The 17,898-nt window shown below is 34.9% G+C and overlaps 1 long non-coding RNA gene and 1 pseudogene across 2 annotated transcripts; both read right to left on the bottom strand.

Annotated features, from left to right (window-relative positions):
* Positions 1-4,694: 4,694 nt before the first annotated feature.
* LOC145044222 (uncharacterized) lies at positions 4,695-6,838 on the bottom strand. Of its 2 annotated transcripts, XR_013681257.1 has the most exons (4): positions 6,380-6,825; positions 5,634-5,800; positions 5,198-5,319; positions 4,695-5,090 (listed from the first exon to the last, which is right to left on the bottom strand). It is a non-coding gene; the product is annotated as an uncharacterized LOC145044222 (long non-coding RNA). The 2 variants fall into 2 exon arrangements; XR_013681256.1 differs by having other exon boundaries at positions 5,198-5,800; positions 6,380-6,838.
* Positions 6,839-8,094: 1,256 nt separating this feature from the next.
* LOC145040986 (methylthioribose kinase 2-like) lies at positions 8,095-12,991 on the bottom strand (annotated as a pseudogene).
* Positions 12,992-17,898: the final 4,907 nt, after the last annotated feature.

A 17,898-nucleotide genomic window follows, 5' to 3' on the forward strand; every position in this document is an offset into this window, starting at 1 on the left:
ACTCTAGCCACGAAAATCATTAAGTTGACAGATTTGATCCCTAAACTTTCGTACGTTTGCACTTTCCACCCCTTTACTTTGTCGAATGTGACTTCCCACCCCCTACTTTGTAAAATGTCATTTTTAACTCCCTCAAATTTGAACAATGACATTTTCCACTTATTTACCTTTCATGTATCATCATGTTTGCAAGTTTCACATTTTTGGTCCCTTTCATAAAAAATAAATTACAAGAACGGTCCATGTATAGAATTATATTTACAGGAATGGTTCATATGTTTGAAAAAAAACACATAAAACCCCCTTCCTAATACCAAATTTTGCAAAAGTGTGCTTTGGTCCCTACATAGAAAATGAATTAAGAAAACAGTCCCTGTAATTTACAAAAAAGGTCTATGTGTTTAAGACTTTCGTATGTTGGCAGCTTTGGTCCCTGTGTAGAAAATAAATCACAGAAACCATCCATGTGTTTAAAAAATTAAAATAATGATCGTTGCCTAATACAAAATTTACCAAGCAGGGATAATATCACCTAAGTAGTGAGTAATCTTAATATCTTTATGTAACAGGTTTTATTGGATGCCAGTGGCCATCACCTACATTATCTTGAAATAGGTGATAGAATCTTGCTAGAGAATAACGTCGTATTGTAGTGTGATATCTCCTGCCTTCATATAAGGTCGATTGGTGACATGACGGTTGTCTGTACATGGATGGATGTTTGTGTGAATATACTCTCAGTCCTCGAACTCAATCTCATCACAAAAGAATATTTCGATCCTAAAAGTATGCGGCCCGGTTCTTTTTTGTGCCTTGGAAGAGGTTAAGATTATTGATTTTTTTGGATTTACCTTATTCCATTCCAACCTTAGTATCTATATTGACTATCTCTTTCTCCCCATATAAATTACTTGTTTTGTGTTGTTGAAGACGGTCATCTTTTCCATTTTGTACCGGACATGAGCATCAACAAGTTTGCAACTAACACATATGAAAATGGTGTTATTAGGGACCCAACGATCAAGTCGTGAAGCATTTTCATTGAAAAATAAAATACATATAGTTGTAGCATGTGATAGTGTGAGGGTTATCTATAGCAGTAACAAGAAGCTAGTCTATAGTAGGTGAACCAAGAAGAAGTTGGTCGTGTGTGCCCATTTAGCTCTTCTGATTTTCCAGGTGACTTGTTTTCAAGTTTACCCTTTAATTTGTAACATTTTTCCTTTGATAAATCGATTAATTTAAATTTTATTGTTTGGTTTGTGATTTGTGGTTTGTGATTCGGTCAACAACCTTGTCTTTGTAGAAGGAAACAAGTTAAATCTCGCAGCAGTTAGTGATAAGGATTTTCACATTCGTTTTATTTATTTGAATGAGTAGCTACAGTGTATTACACAACAAAAGAAGTCTAAGACATTTATGGTATGCGGTGAAAGCTTCGTCCGATTATTAGATTATCACACTTTCTAGATGCTCCATAGTTATTGACTAGCTGATGGGGAATTCGGTGGGGCGGTTCGGTCGTTAGATGCTCATTTGCGGGCGATCAAGGGGAATATTATTGTGTGGGAACAAACACCTGTTACCTTATTGTCTTCGAGGTTAATGGCGAAAGGCTCAAGCCAGCAGATAGGAAATGTCATTCCTCTCATTGAATCCACTACTTAAATACTTACAAAGGTGGATTATTTGCGACGAATCCTGAAAAAGTTTTGTTGATGAAGTGAAATATTAGTGTTGATGGCACGTGCAAGTATTCAATTTGAATATGGGTTGCTAGATCATGATCCATCCTTGTATCAGGTACCCAACATACATTGTGTCCCATTACATTATATTCGGAAAAGATCTAACTTTTATAATTTATTTTCTGAAAAAAACCATAAAGTTTCGATAAAATTTTAATCCGAATCTTTTCGAGAGAATAACAATTGCGAGTAAGGTCTTTCTTGGAAATAAAAAAAAGGTTAGGGTTTTATTGGGAATTTCAAGTTTCTTTTTTTGAGATAGACCTTACAATCAATTTGCTATTCACTCAAAAAGGTTAAAATTAGAATTTTGCTAAAAAATAAAAATTTATGGTTTTTATAGCAAGAAAAATAAAAGTTTTTTTTTATTTTTTTTATTTTTTTTATTTATAAATTAACCTTTTAGGGAATGTCTACATTTGAAATGTAATTATTTTTTCAACTTGAGGAAGGTGCTATGGTTTTTACGGCCTCCAGGTTCCAACAACCTCCCAATAACAATAATAAAGAAAAACAATTTGACACAAGAATATACGTGGAAACTCTAAAACCGGAGAAAAAGCACGAGCATCTAAAGAGAACGATCCACTATATGATAAATTGTTACAATCATATAGACTAATGTTTCAAGCCTCCACAAAAATACTCACACTCTATCAAAGTGTTTTTTTTAACCGACAAATCTAATCTACTCCTAAGCTAACAACACATATTTCACTTATATCCACTGAGACTTGAACCCTCAACCTCAAAGAGGGAGGACACTACCAGATACCGCTGGGCTACAAGCCTTTTGGTCACACTCTATCAAAGTGTTAACAAAGACTTTCTATATTCTAAGACGAGAAAAAAAAATCTAAAATAAAAGAAAAAAGAAAAAACCACACACTTCAAGTATATTTTGGTTGGGGTGCTTTAAAACCAAAGTCCTGGTTTTCTTTTATAAGCTTGGAGACCTCCCTAGCTTTCATCCTTCTAGCAATGTGGGATGGAAAACACTATGTATTATTTAGCCAAAACTCAACACTATCATTTATGGGCCAAAGAGGGGCCATTGGTATGATTGCTTCACTACCAAAACATCAGTTCACCTTCATGGAGACGCTTCAAACAAGTATGAGAAAGGTTGTAAAAGGCATGGGAAGTTTGAGCCACGAACAATTAGGGGTGTAAGTGAGCCGAGCTACTCGTAAGCTACTCGGGATCGACTCGTTAAAAGCTCGACTCGAGATCGAATTAAACGAGCCCGAGCCGAGCTCGAGCCTAAATATGAGGCTCGTTTATTAAATGAGCTCGAGCCGAGCTTCAATTAATGGGCTCGCGAGCCTAAACGAGCTTAAACGAGCCTCTCTCTCTCTCTCTATATATATATATACACACACACACACACATACATACACACACACACACACATATATATATACACACACACACACACACATAGAGGCTCGTTTAGGCTCGATTAGGCTCGCGAGCCCACTAAATTATTCATGAGCCGAGTTCGAGCTTCATTTTAAGGCTCGAGCTCGAGCTCGAGCTTCCTCAAATTAAACGAGCCGAGCTCGAGCTTTATCAGGATCGGGCTCGGCTCGACTCGTTTACACCCCTACGAACAATGGATAAATAACCCGAAAAAGCACATCGAGTCGGAGGATTTTTTAGATGGTAATCTGCTTAAGTCGTTCCTAGGTCTTGACATAAAAAAAGCTGATTGAGATTTCAGAAATGATGAGTTTTTATGCGGCCTTAAGTTTTTACAGTTTCATATGAAAAAGCTTTTTGTGTAGAGAATAATACATACTATCTAGTGTCTATTCTGTTATTGGTTCAACGATATATATATATATATATATATATATATATATATATATATATATATATATATATATATATATATATATATATATATATATACACACACACTAGTCGTTTACCTGCGCTTCGGATGTGAATACTTTTTTTCCAGAAAATAGTTTCTAAAGCTGATTAGTTCTTTTGCGCAAGTAGTTTATTGCATCTAAACAATTATCAATAAGATTAGTGTAGAGATGAGCAGTTTTTCCCAAATCACGATCCCGTACCGGAACCGGTACCAAACCGTACTGAATTTAAAAATACGGGACGGTATTTGGTACTCCAAATACATAAAATTCGAGAATCGGTACCGGCGGTACCGGTACCGGTGATGTTAATTTGGTTCGGTATTCGGGATTAATTTTTGATCAAATTTGATATTCGGGAACGGGACGGGTCGGTACCGGTTGCGTTCCACGCTCATCCCTAGATTAGTGTTAGTAAATACGAAATCAACAATAATAAAAAATGATGAGTTAAGATTTTTTATAAATGTGTGCGAACACATAATTGGTTTTACATTATTAATCATGCAACACTTTTTTATACACCATATTTAATGTTGCACATCGACTTGTTTTCTAGATTTACTGAAATCTTAAACCGCAAGTGATATGTTTTGCCTCCGGATGAAACAATCACAAGTTTAATTATAAATAAGTTAGGAGTTATGATGTGATAAAAACTAAATTCGTTATAAATGATAATAATAAAATTTTAAATTATCTGAATGACTTAAATTATATACAAATTTAGTTAATACTTAATACGGTAAATAGTTGAAAATGAAGTCTCTAATGTTTTTATAGTTTTCTTAAAATTACAATAATTCCCAAATTAAAGTTGTATACGTAATAAAAATATTTTTCATTGTTTAATGATAAATCTATACTTTAGATAACAAATAGTTTAGTGAGACCGAATCGTTATCTGCTCATCTAAGTCTAAAAAATGATTCTTGTGTAAATCCTTTTGTAGCATCAAAATCTTTGTTAAAAAACCAAAAAGGTTCATATGTGAATCCTTTTCATTCATCAAAATCGTTGTCAAAAACACAAAAAATACATAACACATAAAAGGGACACATGATAATACCAAAAAAGACATTATTTTGACTCTTATTATTTGAGGTCAAAGTACATACAGAGCACATTTACAATCGTTCTTTTTTCTTTTTCTTCGACAATAATTACCACATCTAACAACCAACAATCAAACATATATCATAACATCACATATACACCAAAAGGGAGGAAACAGATCGCTCTTTATCAATAATAACTCCTATAATCAACATCATCATAACTAATAACACCAGTATAATAACAAATTAAGAATTTAAAAAGAGTTATCTTATCATCTTGTTCTTATCTTCACACCAATTTTTTCATTTCCTGAAACAAATCCACCTTCTTAATCATATCTTGCTCCCATTTTCGTATCTTATAGAATGCCTCTTTTAGCATTACAAGCACACATTCTCAAACTCTTCAGCAGATAGATAAATGTAAACAGCAAGAGAGAACAAACAGTGTTACTTATTCCCATAGAATGAATTGAAAAGCTATTTACAGTTGTGAAATTACAAAACTAACCTCTATTGTCTTAAAGTTGATATTGGTTAGTGGGTTCTTGGATTTATCCCTGAATTTTTCAAAACTGAAAGAGATTTGATTGTCTACACTCTTGCATCCGTTTTCATCATCCGGATTTAGCCCTGACTCGTTTTCATCATTTTTTTAAAATTATTATATGGATTCACGAAAAATGTCTTTTTAAGATGAAAAGTAACAACACATGAAAATAATGAAACTAATATGCCATTTATGATAAAGGAGTGGAACCAAGGAAACACAAAAAGGAGTTATAACATAATAGTCATTAAACATACAAAACACAAAGATTGAACGCAAATTAGATAAAAACCAAGTAATATTGACCCTATCAAAACCAAACAAACAGGATCATGTAGTGTAGATAATGTCGAAGAAAACATTATGATGATGTACACCTAAATTGTAGAATGCTTACCAACTATAGCGAGATCAAATAGCTCTATTAGCTATGAAACAATCGTTATGTCCAACAAAGTAGAAAAGAAGACACATTTACCCTTTTTTGCATTTCTTAGAACCAGCTTCTATTAAGCCACTCAACCCATCTGGATACTTTCCTTTCTTCCCTTTTTATCTTTCATACTACAAATCCAAAAATCAAAAATATAATGTAAAACAGTTTAAAGGATCTTTAATATTTTGACAATGTGTAATTTTGGGTTATTCCACACCAGTTAACTAAAATAAAAACACACAGACAACTTGTAATTGTCTTTGCACCCAATGGATAAAAAACAAAAAACTGCATTGAGAAAACTTTAAAAACTACTCGCATTTGTTAGTTATATGGATTTCTTTTCATACCCTTGAAATCTTGAAATAGACCCCTTTAGTTCAGATTTAACTTTGTTGAGAGTGAATTAGACAAAAAAGAACAAACAAACATATAGAAAGAAAATCATTAAACATTAAATCATTGAAATTAACATGTTGGAAACCTGTTTTGTCCTTACCTAATGCCTCATTATTTTCCCATCAACCGACAATGACAACCCTTAAAACATAAATTCAAAAATTATAAAACAAACATAAAGTTCAACTAAATTTGTTAAAAGTTTAAAACATATACCTTGGTGAATCCAAGTAAATTGAACACACCAAGAAGAAAATCAAGTCGATGCCAAAGAACGCAAAAGAGATAATGGTGGCAATATGACTTACCTGAAAAACAATCGATCTAGTACAGTGTGTGATGAAATACACCGTGGCAGTGGGGATGTCGAACCCTATCAAACAGATAACAGTGGGGAAGGGGATAACCAATGGTGATAACGGAATAAGGTCACAAGCGATGCCTATGTCTTCATAGAAAAGCAACATAGATCAAAATAATATGAAAATTAAGCGTGGGTGCTAGGGTTTTTAAAGTGATTCTTGAAGAGATTCGATTCAAATTTTGAATCAAATGAGGGGTGAACGGACATTAGGGAGGAGATTCTTGGATGATGATGATGGTAACACGCGAGATAAGGAGAAGATAAGGTATTTCAACTTTGACTGATCCATGTGTTTGACCGGAAGAGTCGATCAGATCAGCTGAAATATAGGCAAAGGCAAGCAATTATATGAGACTTAGTTAAAGCCTGGAAGATATAAGCTAATAAACCATCTTATCTTATTTTGACTTTTTTCAAATGTTGAACAAACACAGAGTACAATAAGGTATGTATGACTTAAAATTCAACATTTAATCAAATATGTTTTATAAGGTACTAGTTGTTTACTCGCGCTAGGTGACGGGTACAAATATTTTTTTTTTCTTTCAAAAATTACTTTCTAGAGGCTTAGTGTTTTTGCGCAAATACTCTACATCAAAATAATTATCAATAAGAGTCATTTATAAAATTTCTTTGATTTTTATACTATAACTTATTTTTTTAGTTTGTTTAAATTAATTTTTTTAGTTGGATAACATCTTTTTTTTAATAATTGTTTTAGGAATTAAACATTTTTGTTTTTGCATAATATGTTTTTCTAAAAAACCATTTTACAAAACTGACACCCTACTTCTTTCTAAAAAAATTTGAAACCCTACTTCTTCTTGAAAATTTTGAAAGAATAGTTCTCTACAACAACATCAGAGGGTATCAACCCTAGTAATTATATAAGCCACAAGTGAAAAAAAAAAAAAAACAAATGGAATGGGTTTCTACACATCCACATCTAATTTTACTTTTAAACAATATCTAACATGTTTAAAGATTGTTTCGATAATAAAAAAATTATGCAATCGATATATGAATTTTAATTATAGCTTTTAAGTTAACATTATCTATTCTTATATAGAATGATTTTATTTCTAATTTGTTCATATGTTTGATTTTTTATATCTTTTTATTTTTTTATTTTTATAAGTGTAGTTAAAAGAAATTATATAAAGTCAACTCAATTTTAAAAAGAATAATTACAACTCTTTTTATTTTTTTATTTTTATAAGTGTAGTTAAAAGAAATTATATAAAGTCAACTCAATTTTAAAAAGAATAATTACAACACAAAGAATGATAGATTTAGCTTAAATAATTACAAACCAAATTAAAATCAAGTTCAATATAAAAATTCATATGATAAATAGTTACTTATGAATTTGAAATAAAATTATTTTATAGTGTTAAAATCTTTTAACATGATATTACTTTAATATTTGACATGTTAAAATATATTTTTAATACGTAATTAAAATTCCAACTAATATTAAGACACAAATAACAATTATACTACTATACAAAACAAACATCTAAATAATAATTAAATCTAACATTATGTTATTTATTAAGTCTTACTGAAAAACAAGTAAATGATAACAGTCAACCAAATTTCACAACAATTTGCAAATATACAATAATACTAAAAACAAAATTTATAACACATATGTTATCACCCATCAGAATAAAACATCTACACGAATTTCAAGAATTTCATTGAAATACACAATGTTTATTTTTATTGTGTCCCATAATGTTTGCATGTCATTTATACTAACATGCAACAATGTATCAGTAATAATGTTTAAATTTCTTCTTTTCTTCATAAGATTTTAAAAAAAAAATCAAGAGCCCTTTGTTCACAATCTAATCTTTTCACAATATCACTAATAGACTCTAAATCCTCTACTTGAGCCACCTCAACAATTCACCTACACATCAAAGGGTAGTTTAGACATTTCACAAATAGTCAAACAACTTAACCATCACCTTATCATTTTTAGTAGAAACCAATCCAAGAGAATCATGGAACTAATTTATCATGTATTTCTGTTTCACAAGTTCCTAAAGCTCCAAATCATTATAAGTTTCATGAAGATACATCTCACTAATCACCTCTTTGTGTATATCCCAAAGAGATGTAAACTTTTTATAAAAGAATATTTCAATTGTTTGTTATTGTATCTATTATCCATGTTTTGTAGCCTGCATTTAAAATATTTACCACTATAAAAACCAAAATATTATAAAAGCATGATTACAAATCAAATAAAAAATACATCCTTCCCTGTGATTCTATTTATGTCAATCTTGTAAAAAATAAGCCAAAATGATTTCCGATAAAAGCACCAATATCAAACCCCATCGGCCGATAAAGAAAAAACATTTTGAGTCAATGACTTGAGTTGGCTTATGGGTAACCATAACCGAACCCATATGCATATCACCATGTATTAAAGCTTGTTTTCTTTTCATGTAACCTGCACAAATTCATTATCATACATCATATGTAAATGGAAAATATAATCCAACATTTTGGAGGGTAAAAATGTAACTGGTTCTGGACTTAGACTTTAGTTCAACGCATTAAAGGTTTAGTACTTTGTCAATGCCAACTTTGTCAGCATCAATATCAGGATAAGGTGAAGTGCAACAGTTAAATTATGAAATCTTATAAGGGTCTGCAACATACTATACGACAGTTTCTTTTTTTCTTTTTCAATCAAGATGGGCGATTAGTGCCTCAAATGTTGATCTTATTTTTTAGGTCTTTTCTAGCATGTAATTAAGCAATCATATTAATCTCATCAAGATATATAAAAGCAGGATTCTACATACGCACAACAAACCATTAATCAAACCATAAAAGCTTCCCATGAATGATGTTATATTATTTATTCACAAAGGGAAATAAGGACTTACATTTCTCCTTGCAATGGAAAACATTTGATTTAATCTAGCATCCCCAGTCTCTTTTGCTTGTGTTAGTACAAGTAACAACTTTCTAGATAGAGGTACTCCCCATGCTACATGTAACCAAATAATTTACAATGTACATCCAAATTTCGTCCTTGTAAAATTATATAATCATGAAATGATACAGATGATTAAACTATTTATGAAAACCTTTGAATCCTTATTATTTGGCATATCCAATACCTTCGCAAACAGATACATACAAATGCACATGACTATATAAAAGGATACATACAAACACACACAATAAAAATAGATGTGTATAGCTATGTACCCCTGCACATATTTTGAAATGAATACATAGACCCGTGGATACTTCAACAAGTGTAAGTAGTTTTTAAAAACCTACATTAGAAAGAGAGAATTCAGAAATCAAGATTTGCATAAGCCAAAAGAATAAGAAAGAAATAGACTGAGGAGAGAAAAGGTATACTTATTAGATCCAACAGTCTCTGTGAAGCAACCACCATTTGGAGTTGATGGATTTGCTGTCGGTAGCTCGTGATGGTTTTTGTTGGCAAAAAATTCAAAAAAATCCCACAAGAAAGCTACCAGGTTCCATGAAGTCTGAAACTTCAGATGAGTGATTTTTGACATGCATACAAACCAACATCGTTTAAGGAAAATTTCATCAGTAAGAAAAGAAAATTTGTTTTTAAATTTACTTGTTGGAGGTGGTGGCTTCATATGATGGTAAGGTGAATGGTGAAGGTCATGATTTCCTTCATTCTCACATGATGTAGGGATCTAAATATAAAATAAAAAAGATACAAAAAGAAACCTATGTAATTTCTGGGGTAAGATCCTAACTTGTGACGTATAGTGTGGGAAATATCCTTGTTCATGAAAATTTTATGATTCGTATGTATTTTCTGGGGAAAGATCCCAACGTATGATAACATAAATATGTTATAAACCTTATGTAATTTCTGGGGTAGATCCCAACGTGTGATAACATGAAGATGTTATAAACCTTAAGTAAGTTCTGGGCTAAGATCCCAATGTGTGATAACATGAAGATGTTACAAACCTTAAGTAATTTATGAGGTAAGATCCCAATGTGTGATAAGATGAAAATGTTATAAACCTTAAGGATCTTAACTTATGTTCAAAGATAAGAGGGTTGCCAAGCCACTGAAGCGTGAAATGATCCCCTTATCCACATCCCATAATTAGATATTGAGCGCCCAGGCAAGGTCTATAAACCTTAACTCTTGTGAAAGAGGTAATTAACTCTTTAAACCTTAGAGGGGATTAAGTACGCTTAATCGGAGAAGAGATGACTAGTCTCTATTCAATCTTTGTCGCTTATATGGAACCATGCATGAGATCTAGTTAGCTACATGGAAGTAGAATTTTATTTATGGAAGTTTGAGCCTTTATGAGACTTGTAAGCCATCAAGTAAGCAACTTTATGGATTAAGACATGGAACAAGCTTAGGATTTAGATTTGTAGCTTCTGGATCGGATTATTAATCACTAAATGAGATTTTGGCTTAACAGGGTTGTACATTGGGCGTACAAGGAGGTACGCGCCGCGTACAAGCCAACAACCAGTACGCTCAACATACCTTGGTGTACGCCCCACGTACGCTGCCAGTTTAGGCTTCGAGTGTTTTGGGCCTCGGTGTGGGCTGAGATTCAGGCTTAGGGTCCTTGGGCCTTAATGGCCCATCAGAATTCAGTTGCTAAGGAACAAGAATTTAGTATTGGACTTGAGTAAGGCCCAATAAAGGGTTTTAGGCCCAATATAGCAAATTGGGCCATTAATGGGCCAATAGTGAGCTTGGAAAGCCTATCTTGTTATTGGACCTCCAGAAGATAGATTTTAGGCCAAGTTTATTGTGGGCTTAAGTAGGGCCCAAATGAGGAGATAGGCCCGATTTAGAAAATTGGGCCATTAGTGGGGCCATGGACAGACTTAGAAGGAATTGAGGGTTTTGGGCCATGTTGTGACCCATGCCATAGCAGGGGTAAAATGGTCATTTTACCCATAGGAGAATCCCTATTCTGCTTTAGTATTTTATTTCCCATGATAGTTGGGAAGCAGCCGGAGCAGCAGTCATGGATTTCTCATTCAGGAGTTCAGCAGTCAGCATCACGAGGTGGGTTTCCTTCCAGTAGGAACGGGTCTACGGCCACAATGCCGACCCGTTTAGTTAGCAGCCAGTTCCGGACCTTGGTCCGATGCAGTAGTTAGATTGCTTGATGTCTTTGTGATTCAAGCATGTTTTGTGTTTTGTGTTCCGGACCCTGGTCCGATGCAGTATGTAGTATCAGTGTTTATGCTATTTGTTATGTTATGCTATGTTATGTTCAGTCAGTTAGTTCCGGACTTCGGTCCGATGCAGTTTCCGGATCTCGGTCCGATGCAGGGGGCAAGACCCCAGATAGTTCCGGACTTCGGTCCGATGCTGTTAGTTCCGGACTTCGGTCCGATGCAGTTTCCGGACTTCGGACCGATGAAGAGGGCAAGTCCCTCGTTAGTTCCGGACTTCGGTCCGATGTAGTTTCCGGACTTCGGTCCGATGCAGTGGGCAAGGCCAGTATGTGTTTATATGTTATTGTATGGTATCTGGTAGTTTGGGGGAGCTCACTAAGCTTCGTGCTTACAGTTTCAGTTTTGGTTTGAGGTACTTCCGCAAGCAAAGGGAAGAGCTCGGGATGATGGCATCGCACACACCACAGCTTCAGTTTTGTCCTGGGAGTTGATTTAGCTTTTCATAGATATGATTTGATACAATCTTGATATAGTTTTCTCGTGATACTTTTTTATGGTTTTGAGTAGGGATGAGCATATGGACCGAGGAACCGGCCGGAACCGGTACCGGAACCGGAACCCAATGGAACCGGTCGGGCCGGGACCGAGACGTTATTTTTGTGGATTTTTGGAACTGGGAACCGGTAGGAACCGGAACCGATATAACCGGAACCGGTAGAACCGGCAAGAACCGGAACCGTATGATGCTATTTTTCAAGGATCGGTTCCAACATTTGAAGACACGACAAGAACCGGTAGAACCGTCGGGCCGGTTCGGTTCTTGATTTTGGCCGAAGCCGGTTCCCGGTTCGGGCCGGTTCGGTCCTTTTGCTCATCCCTAGTTTTGAGATATTGACGAATGGGTTTTTTTTTATGGTATTGATCTAATGATTTTAGTAATGATTAAACAAAAAATTTTGAGTCGTATTTTGGGTCGTTTCATACATGCTTGATAGGTCCTGTATACTCATTTCATATTCATTGGGCCTCACAACCTAAATACATACACGAAAACATTATTCTGAAACGGTAAACAATGTGATACATTGTTCGCATAAATTTACTTAAGGTTCTTGTGACACGTTCTTTCATTCGTACCTACATAGTGTACAACCTTAAGTCCTGATAATTTACATATTATGTAACATTATAGAGGTTGTCTAAACCAGAGTCTCCTGGAGGGAGAGCGAGAGTTTGCGTATAGATCTATACGGGGTTGACAGCCCCGCATCTGAGTTGTTCGCTACAGCTAGACTAGACCAGTCTAGGGTGACAAATGTCTTACCTTAAACAAGCGGAGCCTGAAAAACGTCATGGCATGCAGATCAGTCATATCAATTATGGTTATAACGACTCATATAGAAATTAACTTCACTGTAAAATTTACGGAATACATAAACATTTCTGCAGTTGCGATACTATACAAACACAGTTTTACGGTCTTTGGCTTTAAGACCACAACACTTTCAAGCAGAAAATATCGGATTTTCTAGGGAAAACTTACACTATACATTACCTTCTACTTACAACAAAAAATATAGGATTTTCTGGAATGCACTCTTTATACATTTTCAAAACGGAAACACACATGCTTTAATACGAGATTGATACAAAGTGCTCGAACCAGTTTTTTTTAGAAAATACCATATTTTCTAGTGTTTACAAAGTGATACAAACTCTTCTTACAAATATGCTTATGAACTCACCAACATTATATATGTTGACCATTTTCAAAATAACATGTGTTTTCAGGAAATCGTTAAGCAGGTTGGCCTTCAAAAACTCATGGATTTTGATGTATTTTTGCTATCATCGTACACTTATATATTGGGAATGTAATTCGTAAACCAAAACACTGATGTAAACAATGATGGTTGTATTATTGTACATGTGATGATGATGTTTGTATTGATTCAATTGTATACACTATGATTGTATTACAAGATGAAGTCACCCAAATCGTCAAACGTTTCCGTCATTCCGATTCGGGGGTGTGACAACTGGGCTTTTAAGGGAGAAAAGCCAAAAGTCACAAAAAGATAGGAATTCCTGTCTTTTATCCAACCAAATTTCCTTCTTAGCTAAAAGTTGATTTGAAAAGAACTTTTCAATTTACCAAACAACTTTTGGTAATTTTTAACTTTTTGAAAAAGTTAAAAGTCAAAAACTAATTAAAAAGGAATCCCAAAGACCCTCTAAGGTGAAGCTGATGAAGGGTAGTTTATGGTGGGGGCTGCTTTTGAAGTGGAAGAAAGGTAGATGGTGGAAGTTGTTGTGTGTGATCGATGGGTTCTCAATAATGGAATGAAGGTTAAAAAGGGGTTGGTTGAGGTTTGTTTTTAGTAGAGGTGTAAGGTTAGAAGATGATGGTAATGGGGTGGTGTCGGGTGTTGGAATGGAAGGTATAAGGGTGGTGAAAGGTGGTTACGGTGGTGAGAATGTAGAAGGAGGGTGATGGTGATGGTGGCAAGGGGTTAGGGGCTATAGGGAAAGGTCCCCCGCTCAAGGGAGGTCAAGGAGGTGGTTTTTAAGCAGCCCAAAAAATCATAAGATCCAGTCAATATCTCTTTCAATCTTCATTGTCATGTTCAAACTTTTATCTTTTATCTGGTTTAATGTATTTTCTTATGATCACAAAGTTTGTCAACAAAAGGTATAAGAAAGCTCTTCCAATTTGAGCTTGATTATCTTTTACTTGTGAACAAGACATTGTGTTTTCTTTTGTTACAACTTTGACTTTTGACTTTGTCTAACCAAGTAATCAAGACATGCAATTGGGTAATTTGTAGGCTTGAATTAGGCTCACTCAAATAGACTTGTTTGTCATTTTAACTCTTGCAATTTGATGCTTCAAATGAAATTCTCTTAGACCGATTTTGTTTATGCTTTATAAAAATCATAGTACTTCATTTTATAAAAAGGTTGCGGAATTTGTTCCCAGAAAAACATGGTAAATACGTTATTAAAACATTTTCGAAGAAACGTATTTATTTCATTTTAAAACGTTTGGGATGTCATCGTTAATACAGGAACATAAGCATAAACAGAACTTACAATTATTCACACTAGTGGTCTACATCTCTTTAAATCTCTCAGTGTAATGTCACTTCATATCAACACCTGTGATATAAATAAACTGAGTGGGTTAGGTTGGGAAACCTGGTGAGCACATAGGGATTTCAATCCCACAATGTTATACCATATATATAGTTTAAAATTCACAAAATATACAATTTCACCATACATATATATAAACAACTCTTATCCCACCCCGTCGATCCTTGCAACGAGGCTATCCATACTCTCGGACCTAAGATTAGTCGTTTTACCTACTCCATACTCTCGGATCAGAAATGAACGAATTTACCAAATCCATACTCTCGGACTAGGGACGAATGACTAATCCATACTCTCGGATTAAAGATGAATGATTATGCCTAATCCATACTCTCGGACTAGGGACCATAGCTAATCCATACTCTCGGATTAACGACGAATGATTATGCCTAATCCATATTCTCGGACTAGGGACAATGACTATGTCTAATCCATACTCCCGGATAAGTGACATATACTAACTTCTATTCTCTGAGTTTTACTCACTTGTACTCGTAAGAATATACTACCCAATATTCCTCATTTTTAATTTAGGTCTACTCTTTATCCTAAATTATCAAATATAATCAGGTATGTTCTTTAACACGAATTTCAAGCAACATCAATTAACTCGCACATAAACATATAATTAATACTTCAATCAATACTTGTATTAAAATCATGTTCATGAAAGGGACTATGCACTCACCTGAGAAGGTGGTGACTCGGTACTCGGACAGCGCTTCGTTTACTTTAAAATAATTTCCTTCGACGAAACCTAGTATTATCACCAATAGATTTTAGTCTATTATTCGCCGAGACTAATTAATAGTCTAGCTATTATTACTATTATATAAGCGTTAAAAAAATACTTACATAACCCATAATAATAGCCCAAGTATTTATTATATGTTCTTAATAACGTTAATATAATTAAATAAAAACTATATTAAAAATAGCGTAGGCGTAGCTCACTTACAGCGGGTTTTATAGAAAACCAGGCTTTGCTTGGAGCAGCGTTTCTGAGCCGAAAAGCTCTTCTTCTCGGAGCCGTCGAGCACTCCGGGGCTTCCGCCTCGTGCTAGGGAGGTTCCCTAGGCTTTTCGGGGGATTTTGGGGCTAGAGAGAGGTTCTAGAGAGAGAGTAAAGAGAAGAAAGAATGGGAAAGGTGTGAAGAAAATGAGGGTGGGAGAGGTGGTATTTATAGGGTGAAAATGGCTGAACTTGGTGCCACATGTCACCATCTAGTGGCAAGACTTGGGGAGAAAGCAATGGCCAAGATTGTGCCACATCACCCATTTTCGCACAACACACTTCCGACTTCTAAAATCCGTAACTTTCACATACGACCTCCGTTTTTGACGTTCTTTATATCCACGCGTTGGTAAAAATAATATCTACAACTTTCATTTTGACTCTGTCGGCTAATTCTCGACCGATCTTAAATTTAACAGTACGAGGCGTTTAGACTGTTAAATGACCGCGAAGAATTCGTAACTCCTTCATACAGACTCCGTTTTCGTCTGTCTTTTTACCGTTGAGTTCCTATTAATGAGATCTTCAACTCTCATTTATTTCACGTAAGCCAAAAACCGCTCGAACTAAAATTCGAGTTTCGGGTTGTACACTACTAAGCCGAATCTTAGAAAAATCATAACTTCCTCATACGAAGTCAGATTTGGGCGTTCTTTTTATCGACGCTCTTAGTTTAACATATTCTACAACTTTTGTTTAGATTGCTAAGGATAAAAAGTCTTCTATCGTAAATTCACTATTTACGTCTTCCGGTGCCGTGCCGGTTTTGCCGTAAAACTTCGGCGGGCCATAACTTCTTCGTTATAACTCGGATTTCGGCGTTCTTTATATGTACGGAAACCTTGTGACATATTCTAAAACTTGGTTAAGACTATTCATTCTAAATAATCTTTTGTCGAAAAGTCATTTTTGACTCCTATTGCCTCTAAATTGACTAGCCCGGATCTGCGGGCGTTACAATTATCTCCCCCTTAGGATGATTACGTCCCGGAATCATCAACGAAACAAGGATCGTATAATGACTCCATACGTCATCTCTTCATCCTAGGTAATAATTATAACTTCTTTATTCCTTCAAGTCTATCTCTTAGACTTATTGACTGTAAGCAGTACTTGATCGTGCACCTGATCTCTACCTCATATTAGACTCCAAATTATGACCTATCATCATGTGATGTACGTTTAGACTCAGATATCTTAAATTCTAAAACAGACTAAGCCTTCCTTCATGTTCTAATGTGATATAATCATACTTTAACATGTAGCATTTCTAGCTACCAACGAGCGCGATACTTCTATTGATCGCTTTGATTTTTAAGCGTTTGGTTTAAGTCGGAAGCTATATCAAACTTGGTTCTCTGAACCACATAACCTACTCATCGTAGTCGGACTCAAGGTGATATGACCACTAGGGTCGGGATAACAACAATCTTCTTAGTCATTACCGAAACAATGGTAACGGCATATTTGAATAAAACGAAATCAATTACTGGCTTCTTGGTAACCTTGTGACTTTCTCTGATCCAAGTGTGAGTCCTGTGCTTCCGGTAGTATAGGCCTCTACTACCATTCACACCTACTCATACTCGTCCCAAGTATTGTCCCGCAGTTTTTCCAAGTCACCATACAAGAAAACCATACAACAACTTAACACATCAGATAACAAAACAAAGGTTTTATATTATTTCTTGAAACTATTACATAGGTGTTCAAGTTCACCCTAGACTATGCCTTTAACGGGCTACATCGTGAGGTACTATCTACACGATTACTCCATAACTCGATCCTCGGATGTCAAGCCTTCACTCTTGAATCCTTGCATTGTCATCTGCTTCGTCAAGGATCATTTGAAATGCTCTCGCCTTTGGCTTTGGTGGCACATTTGGCTTTGTAGCCCCTTCTCTCTTTGGGCAGTCTTGTTTGAAGTGTCCTTCTTCTCCACACTTAAAGCAGACTTCTCTCTTGGTTGTGCATTCGCTGGCGTAATGACCAGTCTTCCCGCATTTAAAGCATGTCGTATATTTAGAGCATTTCCCGATGTGCTTCTTTCTACACTTGTCACACCATTGCGTTCCTTCTTCAAACTTCGAGAATTTTCTCTTCTCGCTG

The sequence above is a fragment of the Lactuca saligna genome, chromosome 4 (assembly GCF_052625555.1).
Source record: "Lactuca saligna cultivar CGN05327 chromosome 4, ASM5262555v1, whole genome shotgun sequence".
NCBI classification, from domain to species: Eukaryota; Viridiplantae; Streptophyta; class Magnoliopsida; order Asterales; family Asteraceae; genus Lactuca; species Lactuca saligna.